General features: G+C 45.0%; 1 protein-coding gene across 4 annotated transcripts in view; it reads right to left on the bottom strand.

Annotated features, from left to right (window-relative positions):
* sertad2b (SERTA domain containing 2b) overlaps positions 1-20,908 on the bottom strand; it is a 70,774-nt gene that overhangs the window by 38,007 nt on the left and 11,859 nt on the right. Inside the window, exon 2 of one of the 4 annotated variants that reach the window (XM_041206232.1) lies at positions 2,653-3,039. The exons of the other annotated variants lie outside the window; for them this stretch is intronic. The gene's annotated coding sequence lies outside the window, so the exon portion shown is untranslated. The remainder of the gene's footprint in view (positions 1-2,652; positions 3,040-20,908) is intronic. 4 annotated transcript variants of the gene reach the window in all.

Raw genomic sequence — 20,908 nt, 5'->3', positions numbered from 1 at the left:
AGGCAGAGAGAGAGAGAGACAGGCAGAGAGAGAGAGAGACAGGCAGAGAGAGAGAGACAGGCAGAGAGAGAGACAGGCAGAGAGAGAGACAGGCAGAGAGAGAGACAGGCAGAGAGAGAGACAGGCAGAGAGAGAGACAGGCAGAGAGAGAGAGACAGGCAGAGAGAGAGAGAGACAGGCAGAGAGAGAGAGAGACAGGCAGAGAGAGAGAGAGACAGGCAGAGAGAGAGAGAGACAGGCAGAGAGAGAGAGAGACAGGCAGAGAGAGAGAGAGACAGGCAGAGAGAGAGAGAGAGGCAGAGAGAGAGAGAGAGGCAGAGAGAGAGAGACAGGCAGAGAGAGAGAGACAGGCAGAGAGAGAGAGACAGGCAGAGAGAGAGAGACAGGCAGAGAGAGAGAGACAGGCAGAGAGAGAGATAGACAGGGGGTGGGGGAAAGAGAGAGAGAGAGAGACACACACACAGATAGGGAGCGAGAGAGAGAGACAGAGACAGACAGGCAGATGGAGAGAGGGAAACAGACAGACGGACACAAACACTGCAATGGATTCCAGATATTTCAAAAAAAGTGGACATAACTTCAAAGTCTTCATCTTCTACTCAAGCACAATACTTTAAGGCACAACAGAAACTTGAGAGAAAAAAAGAGCTATAGTTCAATATGCTGCAGGCCTGTAAAACACTTTAAAACCTTTCATCAGCTTTTAATGGTGAAAGCCGTTGTTTTACTCTGTTAAAGGTGCTATATAAATGCAAGTTACTGTCTGTTGTTGTGAGAGGCTTTCCAAAAATGTCACTTCCCTTCTGCAGCAGGTGAGTGAGAGTGCCCAGTCCCCTCGGGAGAGGCACTGAGCTTCAGCATCTTAGGCAGCAACACCAGCCAGGGTTCCAGAGAAGCAGCCAGGCTGGAGATGTGAAACTAGGCCCTGTCAGACTCGAGCTCCCCAAACCTCCTCCAATGAGCGACAGCCACCTTCCAGCAGTTCTGCTGGCAACACTGGGAGAGCAGCTCGACCGGGCAATAGAGATGGTAAACGTCTCGAGGTGAATTGGCAGCTCTATCAAAGAGCCAGCACAGGGATGAAGAGCCAAATGGCCTCCTCTGGGCTGTATAATTTAAGATCCTGTTGTGTGTGAGAGAGACCGCATTTGGCTTTGTAATCCTCTGAAGATTTCAAAACAGTGAGGGATTTTCAACTTTTGGAGGCCCTCATTTCCTTTCTCAAGCAGAACTGCTCCCAAATTTGCCACCATTTTTACTTGATGAGAAGAGGGACTCTCTGATAAGTTTGAAAACAAAGTCTTTATTAGGAGACAAAAACAAAAATACCTGGAAAAACTCAGCAGGTCTGGCAGCATCTGCGGAGATGAATACAGTTAACGTTTCTAGTCCGAATGTCCCTTCAACAGAACTAAGGAAAGATAGAAGAAAGGTGAAATATAAGCTGGTTTAAGGGGGGGGGGGGGGGGGGGGGGGGGGGTGCAGTGTGGGGTGGTGTGGGACAAGACGAGCTGGATAGAGGGCCAGTGATAGGTGGAGATAACCAAAAGATGTCACAAACAAAAGGACAAAGAGATAATATCACCACCTTCAACACCTAAGGAATGTGCTAATTAAGGGTCGAAAGCAGGACAAGCAAGGTACAGGTAGCTCTAGTGGGGGTGGGGTGGGGGGAAGGAATCAAAAAAGGCTAAAAGGTAGAGATAAAATAATGGAAAGGAAATACATTTAAAAATAATAGAAATAGATGAGAAAAGAAAAATCTATATAAATTATTGGGAAAAAAGGGGGGGGAAATCGGAAAGGGGGTGGGGATAGAGGAGAGAGTTCATGATCTAAAATTGTTGAACTCAATATTCAGTCCGGAAGGCTGTAAAGTGCCTGGTCGGAAGATGAGGTGCTGTTCCTTCAGTTTGCTATGAGCTTCACTGGAGCAATGCAGCAGGCCAAGGACGGACATGTGGGCAAGAGAGCAGGGTGGAGTGTTAAAATGGCAAGCGACAGGGAGGTCTGGGTAATGCTTGCGGACAGACCGAAGGTGTTCTGCAAAGCAGTCACCCAGGCTGCATTTGGTCTCTGCAATGTAGAGGAAACCGCATCGGGAGCAACAAATGCAATTTTAGACCCGGAGTTTTTCCAGGTATTTTTGTTTTTGTTTTGGATTTCCAGCATCCGCAGTTTTTTGCTTTTATCTTAATTAGGAGACACTAACATTTTGTTAGTGGGTGCAAACCAGGAGACCCAACTCCCATTCGACTCTCTGTCTGTCGCCACCCATCAGTACATTTCGCTGGAATATGCCTGAAGGCTGAAGATCTTCCAAGTTGCCAGCTCTCTCTTCAGCTCCTCTAGATTCAGAAGGGGAGAACAAGGAAACATTTCCTTCCTTTTCTGACTCAGAGGTGCGAGTGAGGTTCTTTGCTTATCCATCAAGGGGGAAGCAAGCATAAACGGAGAGGTGCATTCCCCAATCCCCCTCCCTGCAGGCTTTTTGAAGAAGTTGTTAACGGGAACCATTGTTAAGGGCTGAGTTTGAGGGTCACAGGTCACCCACAAAAGGGGGTTGAGTTCTTAAAACAATTTTAAAATCGTTTATTAAGCAGCAACAGTTTAAATATAAATGTGTAAACCAAAAGGGCAGAAAAAACATACGATCTGCGACAGGTGAGAAGAGTTTACAGGTCCAGGAGGACGAACGAACAGGTGATGCAGAGCGAGCGCTGGTCTCCACAGCCAATGACTGGGCGGCAGCAGTCCCTTCTGCTTCTTAACCAAATTGTTAGGGAGCTCTTCGGTCTCCATCTCTCTGACAAAAGGCTGTCCAAGGTCACTTCAAAAGGTCACTTCAAAAAACTCTTTCCTGTTTGAAGTGATTTTTCTTCCTCTCATGAATGCCTGTTGTTAACCTTTTCTCAGACAGTTGGGTTTACATATGGATCATGAGATCCAATCTTCTCAGGAGCGTCTGTGCGAGACACGTCCTCACCAGAGGGGACAGGCCTGCCATGTGGTTCTCAGCCAGCAAGCTTCGTAACATTTCTATAATTCAATAAATTTTAGATTTTATATGGTTAATATGCAGCAATTTCTTACACCATTGTAGTGTCCGGCTCCCCATTCATGCCTTTGTTTACCTTTAGATTCAATTATTCTAACGAGCTCTTGGCTGGCCTCCCACATTCTACCCCCTCTAAACTGCAGCTCATGCAAAACTCTGTTGTTGTTCATGCCCTAACTCACACAAAGTCCCATTCACCCATCAGCCTTGTGCTCGCTGAGCAACATCAGCCCCCAGTTAAGCAATGCCTCGATTTTACAATCCTCATCCTTGTTTTCAAATCCTTCCAGTCTCACCCCTCTGTATCCTTGTAATCTCCTCTATTCCTAAAGCCCTCTGAGATCTTGCAATTCTCCAGTTCCAGCCTTTCGAGCTTCCCCCGATTTTAATCGCTCCACCAATGGCGGCTGTGCCTTCAGCTGCCTGGGCCCTAAGCTTTGGAATTCCCTCTCTAATCCTCTGCGCCTCTCTCTTCCTTAAGACGCTCCTTAAAACTGACCCCCCCCCCCCCGACCAAGCTCTTTGGTCACCTGTCCTAATGTCTCCTTATGGAGCTCGGTCTAAGTTTGCTTTATATAAACACTCCTGTGAAGCACGTCGGGGCGCTTTATTAGGTCAAAGGCGCTATACAAATACAAACTGTCATTGTTGTTATTCACTGGGAAGTTTTGTTAATGCGAGTTTTGACAAACAGTTACCCTCATTAGGGTTAGTTAGAGGTAGGGGTGGGTGAAGGGGGTTCTTATGCCGCTCCCTTGAACTTTCCTTTGGGAAGATAAAGGAGAGAGAGGAGGAAGAAAGTTCCAAATAAAGAACTGAAATCTACAGACCCCAATTGCTAGGTAGCTCTAAATAAAGACTCTAGTCAACAACAGGAAGTAACTCCCACACTAAAAAAAACAGCAAGCAAACCTGCCAATCTCTCAAAAGTATTGACACGTCTTGCTCCAAACACTTGCCAGTCTAATATCTGGCTTGTTGCCTGTCCCACAGGTTCCTCATTTTAAAAAATTATTTAAAGCTACTTAGAAAAAGTAAAACGTCCAAACCGACAGCCGGCTCTATTCGAACAAAATCCCTTCTTCATTTTCAGGTGCAATTTGCCCCCAGCTTCGAGATTGAAGTAACTCAAGAAACGAATGTGATAGAGAATATCACTTTCAACTAGAAATTAACCAATTTCATGCATTCAAGCTTTAGATCAAATACACTGCTTTCTAAATAACCAAGCAACAAAAGCGTAAGTAAGGAGATTACTGCACAAAACAATAAGTAACAATTTCTGTTTGCACTCGAGTGAGAAAGTTTGGAGTGTTTTGCTCTCAGTGGAGTAGATCTTGACCTTGCATGGTGTGTAAACTGCAGGGGAGGGGAGTAGATAGTGAGTCAGCAGCCCCCTTTCTATTCTAGGGTTCAATGCAAATATCCCATCTTACACCAAACTTCAAGAGCTAGCCCAATATCTTAACGAAAACAAAGCTATTAGACAATGAGCATTGCTGAAAAAGAGAGACATGTCAAAGCTTTTCAACTTGTACTCATCAGGACACTTCACAAGAATACCAATAGAAGGGGAAAACAACAATTTATACTGTATGTGAAGAGAGTATTGATTGACAGAGTCTACTTGCCAACCAATCAGCGACCAATATTCTCATGCAGTATGAATTGTTGTTTTCTCCTTACACTGGTATTCTTACAAAGTGTCCTGATAAGTACTAAACAAAAAGCTTCAACATGTCTCTTTTTTCAGCAATTCTCAAGCTTTGCATTACCGAACAACTACTAGATAATGCCTCAATGAGAACAGATCACCCAGACCCACTCACAATGATGTTCGAACTTTGGAAAGGTTTGTTGTGACTTTTAGTACACTCCTTGGATACACTCATGTAAATTTTTCTCGTGTTCAACCTACACGTGGCACAAGTAAAGAAAGACCGGCTTGCATTTAAATAGTGCCATCACACCCTTAGGATGTTCCAAAGTGCTCTATATTCAATGAAGTACTTTTGTGGGATAGACATGATGGGCCAAATGGCCTCTCTGTGACATAAATCATCTGCTTCTCTGAAGCGTAGTCATTGTTGTAATGCCATAAAGACAGCAGCCGATTTCTGCACAGCAGGAGCCCACAACGTGATAATGACTAGCTGTTTTGGTTTTTTTTTTAGTGAGGTTGACTGAGGGATAAATATTGGTTCCAGGACGTCAGGGGAAAATCCCCTGCTCTTCTTTGAAATAGTGCCACGGGATCTTTTATATTCACCCAAGGGGGCAGACAGGGCCTTGGATTAACGTCTCATTTAAAGACGGCACATCTGGCAATGCCGCACTCCCTCAGCACTACACTGGATTACAGGTTCAAGTCTCTGCAGTGAGGTTGAAGCAATTTACTCAGAATGAGAGCGCTACCCACTGAGCCAAAGTTGACCACTATTAGAACAATATGGAGACATTGCACATTGCCCAACCAAGCCATTTGAAAGAGTGCAGCACTGTACTCGAAAGAGTAAATTAAAATTTAAGAAGCTCACATCTTTTCAGACAGCCTGTAAATTTGCAAGGAGTTAAAGAATTTATACACTGACAGTGCCTTATACTCTCCAGATATAAATGGCATGCTACCACTAACATAGGAGGCTAACTATTTGGTAAACTATAATTGTGGGTCCCATCACATGACTGAACGAGAATTTAAAACACATTCCCATTTAATGTGAAACTTGAAGAGTTGAAGTGGTCAGAACAGGTCCTCCAAACATTCAATCCCATTTCAGCTGCAGCAATGAACCTAGGAAAGTTGGTAACCCAGACAGCAGCTCATATAGTTCATTTGCTTTTTATGAGTTGTTTAAAAAGCTACTGGCAGACATCACTAAAGTGATGACAGAGGCATTAATAAGGAGTGGAGAGGAAGGTTAAAATGAAACCCTAACTCCAGAATCGGGCCTTAATTCTTGGGTGTAAAGGGAACAATTTGTAGATCACATAAAACTTGGAAGTATTGTGAACTGTGAGGGGCTGAATGGCCTCGTTCTGTGCTAAAACCATTCTCTGATTCGGTGAATCATTCAGTAACTGATTTAGGCAAGATTTTCGTATTGGACAGACATTGGGATAAAAAATAAATCCTTGGGGTAGATATACTTAAAGTGTCAGAACAGAGAATACAAACAGAATCCCACAGAAAATCTAAACTGCAAAAACAAAAGGATTTTCACAACCATTTTAAATCCAAATAGCTGGCTTTATGTAGGAAACATTGCACATGTTTAAAAAAGGACAATCAGCAGTGAGAGAGACGCTTACGTGCCTTTCTATCACACACCGTTCCCTTCTCTGCCCCTCTCACCTCCTTCACCTGCATTCAGTGAGGTCCCGGAGTCACACAAATTACCTAGTAGATGCTGACGGTAATGCAGCTGAGGTATAATATGGTCGTGAGTTGTGTACACAACATAGATATCTCAATAGATATCTCAAGGTGGGGGGGGGGGGGGGGTGCCGAAAACAGGCTGAGCAATTTGCAAGAAACAACCCATGTCAGTGGCTCAAGCCAATCACTGTCCAGCATGTGTAATATAGCCAAGACTACTGCAGAGGGCTGAATGGACACAGGAACAGGAGGAGGCCATTCAGCCCCTCAAGCCTGTTCCACCATTCAATTAGTTCGTGGCTGATCTGTATTTCAACTCCATCTTCCCACTTTGGCCCTATAACCCTCAAATACCTTTAGCCAACAGAAATCTAACAATCTTTGTTTTTAAATTTCCAACTGACCTCCAGCTCCTGGGAGTTCCAAATTTCCACTCCCCTTTGTGTGAAGAGGCGCTTCCTGACATCACCCCTGAACGGGCCAAATCTAATCTTAAGGTTAAGCACTGTTCAGGACTCCGCCCACCACAGGAAATAGGGTTGATACAAAGAAAAACTATCAAATTGTTTAACCAGCGTAAACACCACAGTTAGATCACCCCCTTAATATGCTTTTGATAGAGCTGCCAATTCACCTCGAGACGTTTACCATCTCTATTGCCCGGTCGAGCTGCTCTCCCAGTGTTGCCAGCAGAACTGCTGGAAGGTGGCTTTCACTCATTGGAGGAGGTTTGGGGAGCTCGAGTCTGACAGGGCCTAGTTTCACATCTCCAGCCTGGCTGCTTCTCTGGAACCCTGGCTGGTGTTGCTGCCTAAGATGCTGAAGCTCAGTGCCTCTCCCGAGGGGACTGGGAACTCTCACTCACCTGCTGCCGGGGAAGTTGCAGAAGGGAAGTGACACTTTTTGGAAAGCCTCTCACAACAATAGACAGTAACTTGCATTTATATGGCACCTTACCAAGGCACATAAGGAAATAATAGGCCAAGTGGCCCAAAGCTTGGTCAAAGGGATAGATTAGGAGAGTTGTAAATGAGGGGAATGAGACAGACAGAGAGGGGGGGCAGAGAGCTGAAGGTACAGCCACCAATGGTGGAGTGGTTAAAAACAGGCATGATCGAGAGGCCGGAATTCGAGGAGTGCAGAGATCTCACAGTTGTGGGGCTGGAGATTACAGAGGTAGGGAGGGACAAGACCATGGAGGAATCTGAACATATGAATGGAAATTTTAAAATCAAGGGGTTGCCACAGACTGGGAGCCGTTGTAGGTCAGTGAGCGCAGGGTGATGAACAAGTGCGACTTGGTGCAAGTTAGGATACGGGGAGCACAGTTTTGAATGTGAACGAGTTTACAGAGGGTGAAAGACAGGAGAGCAATGGCATTTCGAGCCCAAATTATCTTTCTTCAGAAGGGTCACACGGACTCGAAACGTTAACTCTGTTTCTCTCTCCACAGGTGCTGCCAGACCAGCTGAGCTTTTCCAGCATTTTCTGTTTTTGTTTCAGATTTCCAGCATCCATGGTATTTTGCTTTTATCAGGAGCGCATTGGGATGGTCAAATCTTGAGGTGACAAAGGCATGAATGAGCAACTCCATTAATCTGTTCAAGGGGGCTCCTAGAGTCTTTCATGACTGCCATTTGAGTTTCTGGCAAATCTGTAAAGGCTGGTAACCAATGGTTCTTTTCACATGGTCCACTCCACGACAGTTTCTGGCAGTCAATGATTGACTTCAGATTTTTACCCCTCCTCAGGACGCTAGCTAGTTCTGTGCTATTACTCCACAAGCACTGAAGCACATTAGTATCTCATTAAAATAATCATTCTTCATGTATAGGGTTTGGCAAAGTGTCTAACACTATCTGACTGAAAGGAGGGGCAGGTAATATTAAAGTCTTGTTACTGAATGATCCATGGAATCAGAGAATGGCTTTGGCCCAGAACAAGGTAATTCAGCCCCTGCAAATTTTGAAACTGTTTCCTGTACATCCGAGTCTAGGTGATTAATATAGACTCAGAGGGGAAAGCTAGGAGATCTTCATCCAGGAAGCAAATGCCATTATAATACTGGCTGAGACTTGGGACATTCCTACTCTTCATGGGTCAGTTCCTCACTGCACCATCAGAAAAACCTCAACTTTATTTCCTATTTCAAAGGGCAGGCAGCAGGATAGAAATAAATCCTTGGTGAAGATGTACTTAAAGTGTCAGAACAGAGAGTACAAACAAAATCTCACAACATTTCTAAACTGCAAAAAAAAAGGACTTTCACAACCATTTCAAATCCAATTAACTCAGCCATTTACAGAATGTGGGGGCAGGAAAGCCACATAGGCAGTGTTAACTGGTACAACATGCCTGAACTGCAGAGGTGACTGCATGCAAGAGGAAATCTGTAACAACAACCTGCACTTATATGGTTACTTTAACAAAGTGCCCCCCAAGGTGGCTCACAACAACAAAGAAAAATTGAGGTTCAGGGAGGGAATTTCAGAGCTTATGTACCAGATGCCAATGGTGGATCAATTAAAATTGTACAAGGGGTCAAAACACAAAGAAAATCTTTATGGGGAGGCCTAAGAGATTCCACTATTGTCAAAGCGAAGACAAAACAGTCTGCTTGATCAGCATTCCAACACCACCTTCAACATTCACTCCCTCCACTACCGAAGCACAGTAGCAGCAGTGTGTAACACCTACAAGATGCACTGCAGGAATTCACCAAGGCTCCTTCGACAGCACCTTCCAAACCCACGACCACTACCGTCTAGAAGGACAAGGGCAGCTGACAGATGGGAACACCACCACCTGCAAGTTCCCCTCTAAGTCACTCACCATCCTGACATGGAAATATATCGCTGTTCCTTTACTGTCGCTGGGTCAAAATCCTGGAACTCCCTTCCTAACAGCACTGTGGGTGTACCTACACCACATGGACTGCAGCGGTTCAAGGAGGCAGCTCATCACCACCTTCTCAAGGGCAGTTAGCAATGGACAATAAATGTTGGCTTAGCCAGAGATGCTTACATCCTATGGTGACTTAAAAAATATTGCACGCGCCAAGTCATTTTAGCACTCGCTCTGTCCAGCCCTATTTTCCTCCCACTTCTCCACAATGACAAATAGAAAATCAGAAACATAAATGTCCGTCAAGACTGGAATTTGGACTGTGCCCTCAGAGTGGAGTCCAGGAAAAATCCACCCTCAGAGAGTGAGGTGAGGGGAGGGGAGGGGTGTGTGGGTGAAATAAAATGAGAGAAAACAAAATAGAAATGGAGATTGGTTTGGACGTGCAGCTCTTTTCAAATGCAAAATGTCTCTTCACAGAATGAGGTGACTGTACATTGTTACAGATTTCATGCTTTCACACAACACAGTGAGAAGCTTCGTGGCAGTTTTCAGTGCTGGGTTAACAGTTAACTCCCAGCTAATGAAACACAGCACAACAGCAGCTGTTTGAACATGTGCCAAACTGCATCTGGCCCTCATCTATCTTTCAGCCATCTACATTACCTCAAGATGTACAAAAGCAGGCGCTTAACTCCCAGCAACTACCGAAACACATCAGCCTTTGTCTAATCAAGCTCGTTCAGAGATTTGAAGCAATTTATTTTACTATTTGGCTAATGTCATAGAGTGGTAGCATTACGAGAGAGAAAGGTGGTTGGGGGGTGGGGGGGGGGAAAGAGAAAATGTGAAATAGAAAAGCTCTCCTATTGCCCTCCCCACTCTCAAAATCAATGTCAGCAAATCATTTAAAATATCATTCTGCCTTGAACTGTTTGTGTTCTAGCGTTTGTCACTGGATTTCTACAGGTACTTTAGGGAAAGGCTGGGGGGGGGGGGGGGGGGGGGGGTGTTGCAATATCGGTTCTATTTTCTCTTCGTACAGAAGACAAGAGTCAACCTCATCTCTGCGTTCCTGTATTTTTACAATGCTTCCCCCTCAGTAAAAATTTCTCATATCCAGGAGGAGGTCGTTATTTAGCACGAGTCTCCATATGTTCCCACTGCTGAGGTATTGACACTCGGGACCCCTGTTCTAGTATACATCATTAGGTATGAGCGCTGGATTCCCACCGGGAATTCACTCACCATGTTGTGCAGCGCTGCACACTACATGCTCCACCTCGCAAAATGATGGTGCTTGCAAACTATATCTGCGTAACCAATAAAACAGCTGATGAAAGGTGTGCACCCAAAAATTATATCCTGGGAAAATAATCTGCAAAAATTAACTTTCATAGTGAAGTGAAAGATTACTGACAGGCAACTGGTTTTCAAATAGGGTTTTAAATTTAATTTAAATATGGCTCAACATAGGAACAGGAAGCCATTCAGCCCCTCGAACTGTATTTTAACTCCATCAATAACCCGTAATCCCCCTTACCTAACAAAAATCCATCACTCTCAGTTTTGAAATTTTCAACTGACCCCCCAGCCTCCACAGCATTTTGCAGGGGTTGGGTGTGGCAAGTTCCAGATTTCCACCTCCCTTTGTGTGAGGAAGGTGCTCCCTGAGTTCACCCCTGAATGGCCTGACTCTGCTTTTTAAGTTCTTTGTTCCAGGCTCCCACTCCACCCCTCTCTCCACCCAACCAGAGGAAATAGTTTCTCTCTCTCTGTCGGCCCTATCAATTAATCAATCATTTTAAATTCTTCAACCACCTCACCCATTAAGTGGCGATATAGTAATTTTACAGAATATAGTCAAAATAATTAATGAAACGATCTCAAATGATCTTTATCATGCTTGGGTGAAACAGGTAATTAATGCAGCATTTATAAACAGTGCCTAAATGAAATGGATCTGGTTGAGGGCACTGAACATCGACACGTTTCACAAGGGCCTTAAAGGGAACAGCGTTATGGCTTGGCTGAGGACTGTTAACAGATCAGAGTGGCTCATCCAAAATATACTTCAAAAGATACATAACCTGGAACAAGAAATTCTCTAATGGAAGCACTGTTAAATATTCATAAATCACAAGCTAGAATAAAATCCCTCCCTCCTCCTCCAAACATACAGCAAATAGCCTGAAACTGACCTTTAGACAATAAAGGCCATGGGGTGGGGCAGGAGGGGTGTTAAAGAATGAGGATTTGTACCAACAACCTTATTTCTCCTGTGCCAAGTCAATGGGATGTTCTGAAAACCCAAAAGTACCTAAATGACAAGTGTACTGAGTCATAAATATTAAGATTCTTCTTACCTACTACTGCAGCTCAGCAACAGGCCACATGCTGGTGTTTATCTTCACACGAGCCTCCCCCCCCCCCACCCATTTCCATTTCACCCTATCAGCATATTCTTCCATTCCTTTCTCCCTCATGTGTTTACCCAGCTTCCGCTTCAATGTTTCTATACCATTCACCCAAAATACCCAGGGCTGCACTGACCCAAATTATGTTTTCTGGCCCGGGGGGGGGGGGGGGCGGTGGTTGGGCAGTTACAGAGGCAGCTTCCTCTCCAACTGTCCCACAGGGAGACATCATTTCCCAGCATACCTCTAACAATGACTGGTGTCTCTGAGCTGCAGGGATGCATCGAGTGGAATTTCCCACGGGAGAGAACATGCCCAATTAGCTGTAATAAAAAAAAAACACCTTCACCTTCCTGCTTACAGAGCAGGACCCTGACTTAAACACACTCACCTTGCCTGAGCGGCACAGGTTTCTCAACCACCTTATGGGCAGGATTTTGAGTTCGGCAGGCCTGGGAAGCGCTGAGGAACAGGCCGACTACCGCGACTGACCCCTCCCCTCCCCGACCCCCACCTCAATTTCATACTTCAGGCTCAGCACTGCCAGAGTGGGGGGCAGAATGGTGGGCACTGATGTAAGCACAGGAGCTGGGGGGTGGGGAGCATGCAGAATGAAAGCTGTCTGAAGGCAGTGGGCTGCCTCAGGGAGCTGAAGGATTTAAAAGCAAAATCGATAAAGATGTTAAAATCCAGAAAAGAAACGTCCACGCATCAGAATCAGTCACCTCAACATACAAGATGAAGAACATTCTGTCCAAACATTTTTATTTTTTTCTATTTAATAACAGAAACCTCGTCCTGCTGCCCTTGGATGAGGTTTCATCAAAATCGTGAAGCCCGCCTGGCAGAATCGCCTGCCCACCAACCGTAAGGGGATGATTGGAACTTTAATGAGTTTAATTGCCCCCTCAATCCTCGGCGGGCGCGATTCCTGCTTTTGCACCCGCCCACTGACCGAAATATCGTGTGAGCACAGGGATGATGTTGGGACGCCCGCCTGACATCGTCACGGACTATTTTATGCTCAAGCGGGCACGCGCCCACAGGCCGAACTAAAAATTCTGCCCCTATGAATCTAGTGCTGAGGAGAAGGGGAAAAGGGCAGAGGTCCAGCTCCAAATTTTTAACATTTGTATCGCCTGCTTTCTGCTGGGCGCAGGGGAGTTCATTCCTCCCACTGGTGGGGTTTTTTTTTGAAGAATTGAAAGGAATCCTGTTTTCTTTGCTTTGCTAAAAGACGACGAAGGGGCCATGAAGAAGCAATCTGGTCATTCCATAATGGGGAGAAACTCACAACAGTGTACAAGTCTGCACATCCTCCTGCCAGTCTGTCACAGTCACATATGCCTCCTAATTTTCCTATGCGTTATGTGCTCTAGTCAACCCCGACCAACAGGTCAGGAAAATTCAAAACAGCAAATATTTCACCTCGAAACCCCAAAGCATTCACAATTCATGTCGCTTATAAAAGTGACTTTTCAGCTTATTACTGCGCCAGGTGCTTAGAAGGTCGCAATTTGTTTTGTTAAGCATTTGCGCCTTTCACGAGAAAGTTTAGAAAAATTGCCCTCTGGTGCATAAACTAAAGAAACACGCTCCCCTCTGTCTTTACCCTCAACTTTCTACCCTTCCTTACTCAATATCTGATATTTCAGTCCCAGTTCACAGCTTTCTACCCATTGACAAACCAATCAGGAAGTTTAAAGCGATGGTCATCACTAGGAAGCACTTACCCAAGTGCTTGTACAAGCATGCAAGACATTGTTAAGTGCTGGTCTTCTTCCCAGTTCAACTCTCTCGATTTTAGCCCTTTCTCCTTTATTTCAGTTACTTTGTATATGGTTCATTTCCCTGGAATGCTTTGAGCGGGAATTAAAACTTTGATGTGTTTCAAATAAAGGAGACCAGTATGCCCAAAAAAGACATTTGAGCTGAATAATCAAAGAAAAATGTAGTTATGAACCAGTCGACCTGCTGTCTCTGTAATGGAGCAGCCCACAGTATTAAATCAGCTGCTTTATCAAACCAGTTTCCTCCACACAGATTGTCACCACTCACAGGGTAAAAGTTGATCAAATTTTTACAAAGGCTGACAGCAAATTCTTTAATGAAATTCCTTCAATACAGTCTGGGTCATTTTCAACTAATCCTGTGGGCTCCGAATTCTATTTTTTAAATGTCAGTTTCTCTTCCTTGTTGACTACCGGTTCTGTTGTTTCGCCATTAAGATCCTACGTCTCTTTAAACAGAAAGAAGTCTCGGTTACCTTCCAATCTCTAGCTACCTGCTGAGGAAACAGGAAAGGCACTTGTTGCGATCTGGGAGAAACGAGGGTCTGAGAACATTATACTGGCTGAGCAACTAGAGAGAGATACTGACCTAGGTCTATACACAAAACATCTCAATGACCATTCCACAGGGTAGCAGGAGAGAGAGGAGGAACAAGGGGAAGTTAGGAATTAAGGGGAAAAAGGGAGAGAAAGAGAAAAGGCTTGTATTTACTTAGTCATTAAACTCAGGATGTTCCAAAGTACTTTCCACCCAATTAAGTACTTTTGAAGTAAGGTACAGAGACCCCACACCCCCCACCTCAGCCATACCCACCAACCCGTACACCCCACCCCTTACCCGACCCATCCCACACCCTCCACCCATACCCACAAACCTGTACACACCCCCCTATATCCAGCTCCTCCACACCACCCCACTACACAGCCATACCTGCCAGCCAGTACACCCCACCCCCTTACACCAGCTCCCTCACACCGCCCCACCCCGCAGCCATACCCGTCCATCTGCCACTGCCACTGTCATCCTCCCCCTCCTGCTAACAACCTTCCCCCCACCCTGATCGGACAGAGCACGGGCCCTTGTGCTGAAGTCGTTGCCCATCGACTAACACACGGCGGGTTTCGTTTCCATTTCTCAGAAGGCTGCTGGCCTTTGATGGGCTGTTTAATAAAAAAGGGGAAGTGATAGTCTCAGCTTCGCTGCTGGTGACAGGGGAAAAAGAAAGTGGAAACGAGCAGCACGAGAAACAGCTTTTAAAAAAAAAAGGGGGGGAGGCAGCTTCCTCTGAAAGAGGATAAACTCAATCTGACATCTAAATAACTTTCTGTATTTACACAAACCATGGCATTTATATTGCCGAGAGGCCAAATCAGTTAAACTGGTAAATAGTCCAGGCTGTAGCTAACCTTCCCAAGAAAACAGAGAAGATCAATGGGTCAATCTACTGGGCCCCCTCAGTGTTTTAATACAATAAAGTAATGAGCTTGCAAATAATGTCAATGCTGTACATTTAATCATTTTACAGAGGAAATTACTCACGGTATTATAAACAGTGTGTGGAATATTAGGAAGTTTCCTGACAAGTCACACGACAGGTGGAAATGACCTTTTCTCACCATTTGATTTCCTCCCTCCACCCAACCCAACCCACCCATGACTTTTAATTTGCTCCCCCTACATTACAGGAACCCCTTGCAGTTTGAACGTGGGGATTAGGGTTACCTTATGAATCCAGCTAGCTCAAACTGGTAATTAGCAATGAATATTTTACAATGTCTTATTACAGGAGGGTAATTAACCTGGTCGATGTTTTTATTTCGCACATGCTCTGTGTGCAGGTGTCACACGGAGAAGCTTCAGAGTTTGAACTCACCCACCGTGCCCAAGGCCAGTCGATATTTGCAAAAAACAGAACAGAAATGTTGCAGTCGCTATGAATGGGTCCCTCCTCTGATCCAGGTGCTAGCACACTCACTGCACTGTTCACACATGCCACAAAGCTGCTGCGCGTGCAGAAATTCTGCAAACTGCCTCCAGGCATGAACAAAGTCGGGTGTGAGCCAGCAAGATCTGTCAGTGATTGATCCCCGGCTTCTGTCCTCAGGTACGAATCTCACCTCCATTTAACAGACAGGTGACACAATTAGCAGAATAGCAGTCCAGCATTCCCTATAATCGCCAGAATCAGAAACCGAATACTTTGGTACCTTTAATGGATAATAATGCATTATAGCCCTACACGGTGAGAGATTGATTTCTGATAATCAGAGATTTGAATTCTGTCAAAAAAAAAAGCCCTAATCCTGCATTGTTCTGTATTCAGGGGCTTGCATTCAAAATGCAACTGTCAGCATTAAGTAGACTAGAATCACTAGTATATGAACAGCTGAAGTAGAGGGCAATGCTGACCATCTAGGTTCACAAACACTGAGATATTCACTTAGAAACACGGACTGTCATACAATAAATTACTTGTATTTACACATTCATTAACACAGCCAAAGTTGTAATTAATTGGTACAAAACCTTTACAGTGCAGCCTCTTCCATTATTTTCAACACCAATACAAATGGGGCCTTTAATGCAGCTCTTCATCCTGGTGTCATGAATAGATCCACAACACCGACCAGATACATCCCTGGGGCTGGTTGGTAACAGGCGAGCTAGCAGGTTACTATCAGGTACATGAGTCAAGCACAGTTCCTGTACTGACTGGTAGAGTAATGCATCCCCTACATCCCCTCCCCCACTGAACGACTGAACTCAAACAGCTAGCCTGCTGTGCTGGGACTGCTCCATTTCGCTACACCCCTGTTACTTACCAAAAAGCTGCATTCGATTCATTTTTTTAGGATTGGTACAATTTCCTTTAAAAATAATCAAAAATTCTTTAGAAGATACACACTTACATGCTACTAACACTATCCCATTCAGCACCATCCCCTAAACACACACCCACCTACTAGTCCCTAGCAATACCCTACACATGCACGCACACAGACAGACACGCACGCACGGGCCAGAATACAAACATTTCAGAGATGCTATCAAGACTGCCTTATTGATTTACCTGCCAGTTGACATGTCTGACCATTCGGGCTCCTAAGGGCCAAATACCCTACAATGCTGTGACTACAAGGCTTCTGTGTTATCAGTGTGAGCATGAGGCAGTGCATTCCTCATTCTCTTTTAGCTAAAACCTCTTACTCAAGAGTGCAGTTGTAAAAAAAATGCTGCAAATTCTAAAACCGTCTCTCTGACGTTTAAACAGTGCACACTCAAAATGACATGATGCAGCCTTCAACTACACTCACTGCAACTTATTCCCAGGTCACTGGAATTTCTCAATGGCTGGGGAAGGGGCACAGAATCAAAATAATACAGTGCAGAAGGAGGCCATTCAGCCCATTGTGCCTATGCCAATTCTTTGAAAGAGGTGTCCAATTAATCCCATTCCTCTGCTCTTTCCCCATAGTCCTGTAATCCTTACCCCCAATCCCCTTTTGAAAGTTGCTCTTGAATCTGCTTCCATTGCCCTTACAGACAGCAGGTTTCAGGTGCCATCATCTCCTGGCAGTTATAACCTCGCAGCTGTGGCATCATCCTTGCAAATCTTTTCTTTTGCACCTCTTCCTGTCGTGCTTTATGCTGTTTTATCATTTCAGACAGCCAAAGACTGGTCTTTCGCTCGCTGAGTTGGGACAGACACACCTAGCACACTTTCACACAAGCATAGAGGGGGTATGGGAGGTTTGAGGTGTAGGATAGGCAAGGTTATGAAGCTGACAGAGGCCAGTGATGGAGCAGATGCACTGCTGGCCTGTATCAGGCTATGGAATTATTACCCGTCTGCCCTCTATGTGACTGTCTTGTCTCGCTCATCCACCCTCTGTTTGGCCCTCCCGCTGTCTGTCTCTGTTGCTTAGAACGCTGGTGACTCATTTACTTCATAACATTCTTATTGGTCATAACACAAGCATGAAGGGTTAGGAAAGTACCCTCCCTTACTCAATATATATATAATGCATTACATCAAAAACTTGCATTTATATGGTGCCGCCTTTAATGTAGTAACATGTCCCCTGGCACTTTGAGTATTCTCAAACAAAATTTGACACTGAGTCACTTAAGGAGATATTAGAACAAAGGACCAAAAGCTTGGATCAAAGATCTTTTATGGAGCATCTTAAAAAGGTGGAGGTGGGGATGTAATTGGGTGGAGAGGTTTAGAGGGAGAATTCCAGAGCTTAGGGCCCAGGCAGCTGAAGGCACAGCCACCAAAGGTGGACCGATGAAAATCAGGGAAGCACAAGAGGCTGAAATTCAGAGAGCTCAGAGGGTTGTGACAGACCCACCCAGCAGTAGCAACGCAGCTTCATATTTCATGCTTTATCAATCTGAAATCTCCACACAACTAAAGAAATGTACCAACCAGTGAGACAAAGTGCACAAATAAATGCAGCAGAAATTTAGCAAGAAGATTACTAAACATATATTGTTCTCAGTAACTAACTGTCATTCGCCTAGTCAGTAAATTGAGTTCACTCCTGAAAATGTTGCTGGAGAACCTGCATCATTTGCTGGAACAGAAAAGGTTCTTTGACAACACGAGTTGTGGGCCATCACTGAATTACAAATTCTACAGACACAAGGGGCTCAGAAAAGGGAACACACGACAAATCCCACAACCAGCAAATCTACTCAAACTACCTCACCCTAAACTTACACAATCACAGCAAATAGACATGGACTTGGGGGATTCCACCAATCATCCCCCAGTGGCTAACAGATGGACATTAAAAAGACCCAAAGTAAACAAAGGACAGGGTTTTCCCCTGTCGGGGGTGAAGTTGAAGTGCTCTGATCAGTGTCCCCAATTGGGGGCGCGGTGCCATTTTATGTGGGTGGGCCAACTAAGGCCTGCCCAGTGTGACATCCGCACGGAAGCACTGTACGCTATCTGTGCGGGTGAGGGGGAGTCCCTAAACCTGAGTGCGCTCTCTCACGCATGCACACGAAAGGGAGCACTCATCTCCCTGAGGCTAAGTACTGCCTCAGGGAAATCGGCCGTACTGTCAAAAATATTAAAAAATAGAAAAAAATTCCGACATATCCCAACTCATGTGACACTCACATGAGTTGGGACATGTCCGTAATTTTTTAAAAAAAAATTAATAAAATGTTTTAAAACCTACATGAAACCTCATCCCGCCCGCGAATGAGGCTTCATGCTTTTTCTGATTCTCGCCAGGGCTCCCGGCCTGTCCGCTAACCTTAAGGATGGATGGGCAGGTCCATTAGTTAGTTTAATGACTCTGCCAATGGCCTCAATTGACTATTGACAGGTCAACGGGCGCACAGCTGATTCGGCTGAGCCCCCGCCAACCTGAAAATTTAAATGGGGCGGGGTGACGTCGGGAATTCTACCCCCCCCCCACCCCCGCCGATGGGACAATTCTGCCCAAAAAGTAACAGACACCATTACCCCAATTTCTAGCTGAGCAACCGAGTAATTCTAAATCTGCAGAACAAAGTGTACCTGAAAAACATCTTCCATACCTCAAATGGTGAGGAATACTGTCTTAGACATCATCCTTCTTAATTAGAATGACACAAAGAAAAGTTAAAAGCAGTGAAAATGGAAATCGGGAGGGAAAACTCTCTGCGGGTTGGAGTCATACCCAGCACAAAGGAAGATGGGTGTGGTTGTTGGAGGTCAGTCATCACAGCTCCAGGACATCACTGCAGGAGTGCCTCAGCCCAACCATCTTCAGCTGCTTCATCAATGTCCTTTCTTCCATCATAAGGTCAGAATTGGGGTTGTTCATTGATTGCACAATGTTCACCACCATTCACGACTCCTCAGGTACTGAAGTCCGTACCAATATATGGCAAGGACTGGACAATATCCAGGCTTGGGCTGACAAGTGGCAAGTAACTTTTGTGCCACACAAGTGTCAGGCAATGACCATCACCAACAACAGAGAATCTAATCATCTCCCCTTGACATTCAACCTAGTACCATCGCTGAATCCCTCACGATCGATATCCTCGGGGTTACCATTGACCAGAAACTGAACTGGACTATGCCATATAAATCTTGTGGCTACAAGAGCAGGCCAGAGGCTGGTAATTCTGCGGCAAGTAACTCACTCCCTGATTCCTCAAAGTCTATCCACCATCTACAAGGCACAAGTCAGGAGTGTGATGGAATACTCTCCACTTGCCTGGATGAGTGCAGCTCCAACAACACACAAGAAGCTGGACACCGTCCAGGACTTAGCAGTCCACGTGATTGGCACCACATCCACAAACATTCACTCCCTCCACCACTGACGCACAGTAGCAGCAGTGTGTACCATCTACAAGATGCACTGCAGGAACTCACCAAGCCTCCTTAGACAGCACCATCCAAACCCACGACCACTACCATTTAGAAGGACAAGGGCAGCAGATACATGGGAACACCACCAACTGGAAGTTCCTCTCCAGGCCACTCACCATCCTGACTTGGAAATACATCGCCTTTCCTTCATTGTCGCTGGGTCAAAATCCTGGAACTCCCTCCCCTAACAGCACTGTGGGTGTACCTACACTACATGGACTGCAGTGGTTCAAGAAGGCAGCTCACCACCACCTTCTCAAGGGCAACTAGGGGTGGGCAATAGGTCCCATAAACAGGTTAAAACTAAAAACACTAAATTACACACAATTTATTCTTGGAAATATTTGATTATCTGCTGACAGTGTGTTCACAGAAAAGACAAGTAAATTGCTGTCGCAAGATGCTTCAGAGTGAAGCAACAAAACTGAAATGGGAAACCCGATGAAAATATTAATGACAAAACAAAAACAAAAATACCTGTAAAAACTCAGCAGGTCTGACAGCATCTGCGGACAGGAACACAGTTAACCTTTCGAGTCCGTATGACTCTTCAACAGTACTAAATGGAAAAGAGGTGAAATATAAGCTGGTTTAAGGCGGTGGGGGGGGGGGGACAGGTAGAGCTTGATAGAAGGCCAATGATAGGTGGAGATAACCAAAAGATGTCATAGACAAAAGAACAAAGAGGTGCTGATGGTGGTGATATTATCTAAGAAATGTGCTAATGCTGACATTAAGGGTAGAAAGCAGGATGGGCAAGGTACAGATAGCCATAGTGGGGGCGGGGTGGGGGGAAGGGATCGAAATAGGCTAACAGGTAGAGATAAAACAATGGATGGAAATACATTTAAAAATAATGGAAATAGGTAGGAAAAGAAAAATACATATAAGTTATTGGAAAAGGGGGGATCGGAAAGGAGGTGGGGATGGAGGAGAGAGTTCATGATCTAAAGTTGTTGAACTCAATATTCAGTCCAGAAGGCTATAAAAGTGCCTAGTCAGAAGATGAGGTGCTGTCCCTCCAGTTTGCGTAG

This window comes from Carcharodon carcharias, chromosome 2 (genome assembly GCF_017639515.1).
Source record: "Carcharodon carcharias isolate sCarCar2 chromosome 2, sCarCar2.pri, whole genome shotgun sequence".
Taxonomy (NCBI): Eukaryota; Metazoa; Chordata; class Chondrichthyes; order Lamniformes; family Lamnidae; genus Carcharodon; species Carcharodon carcharias.
This window is presented reverse-complemented; position numbering and strand designations above follow the sequence as displayed.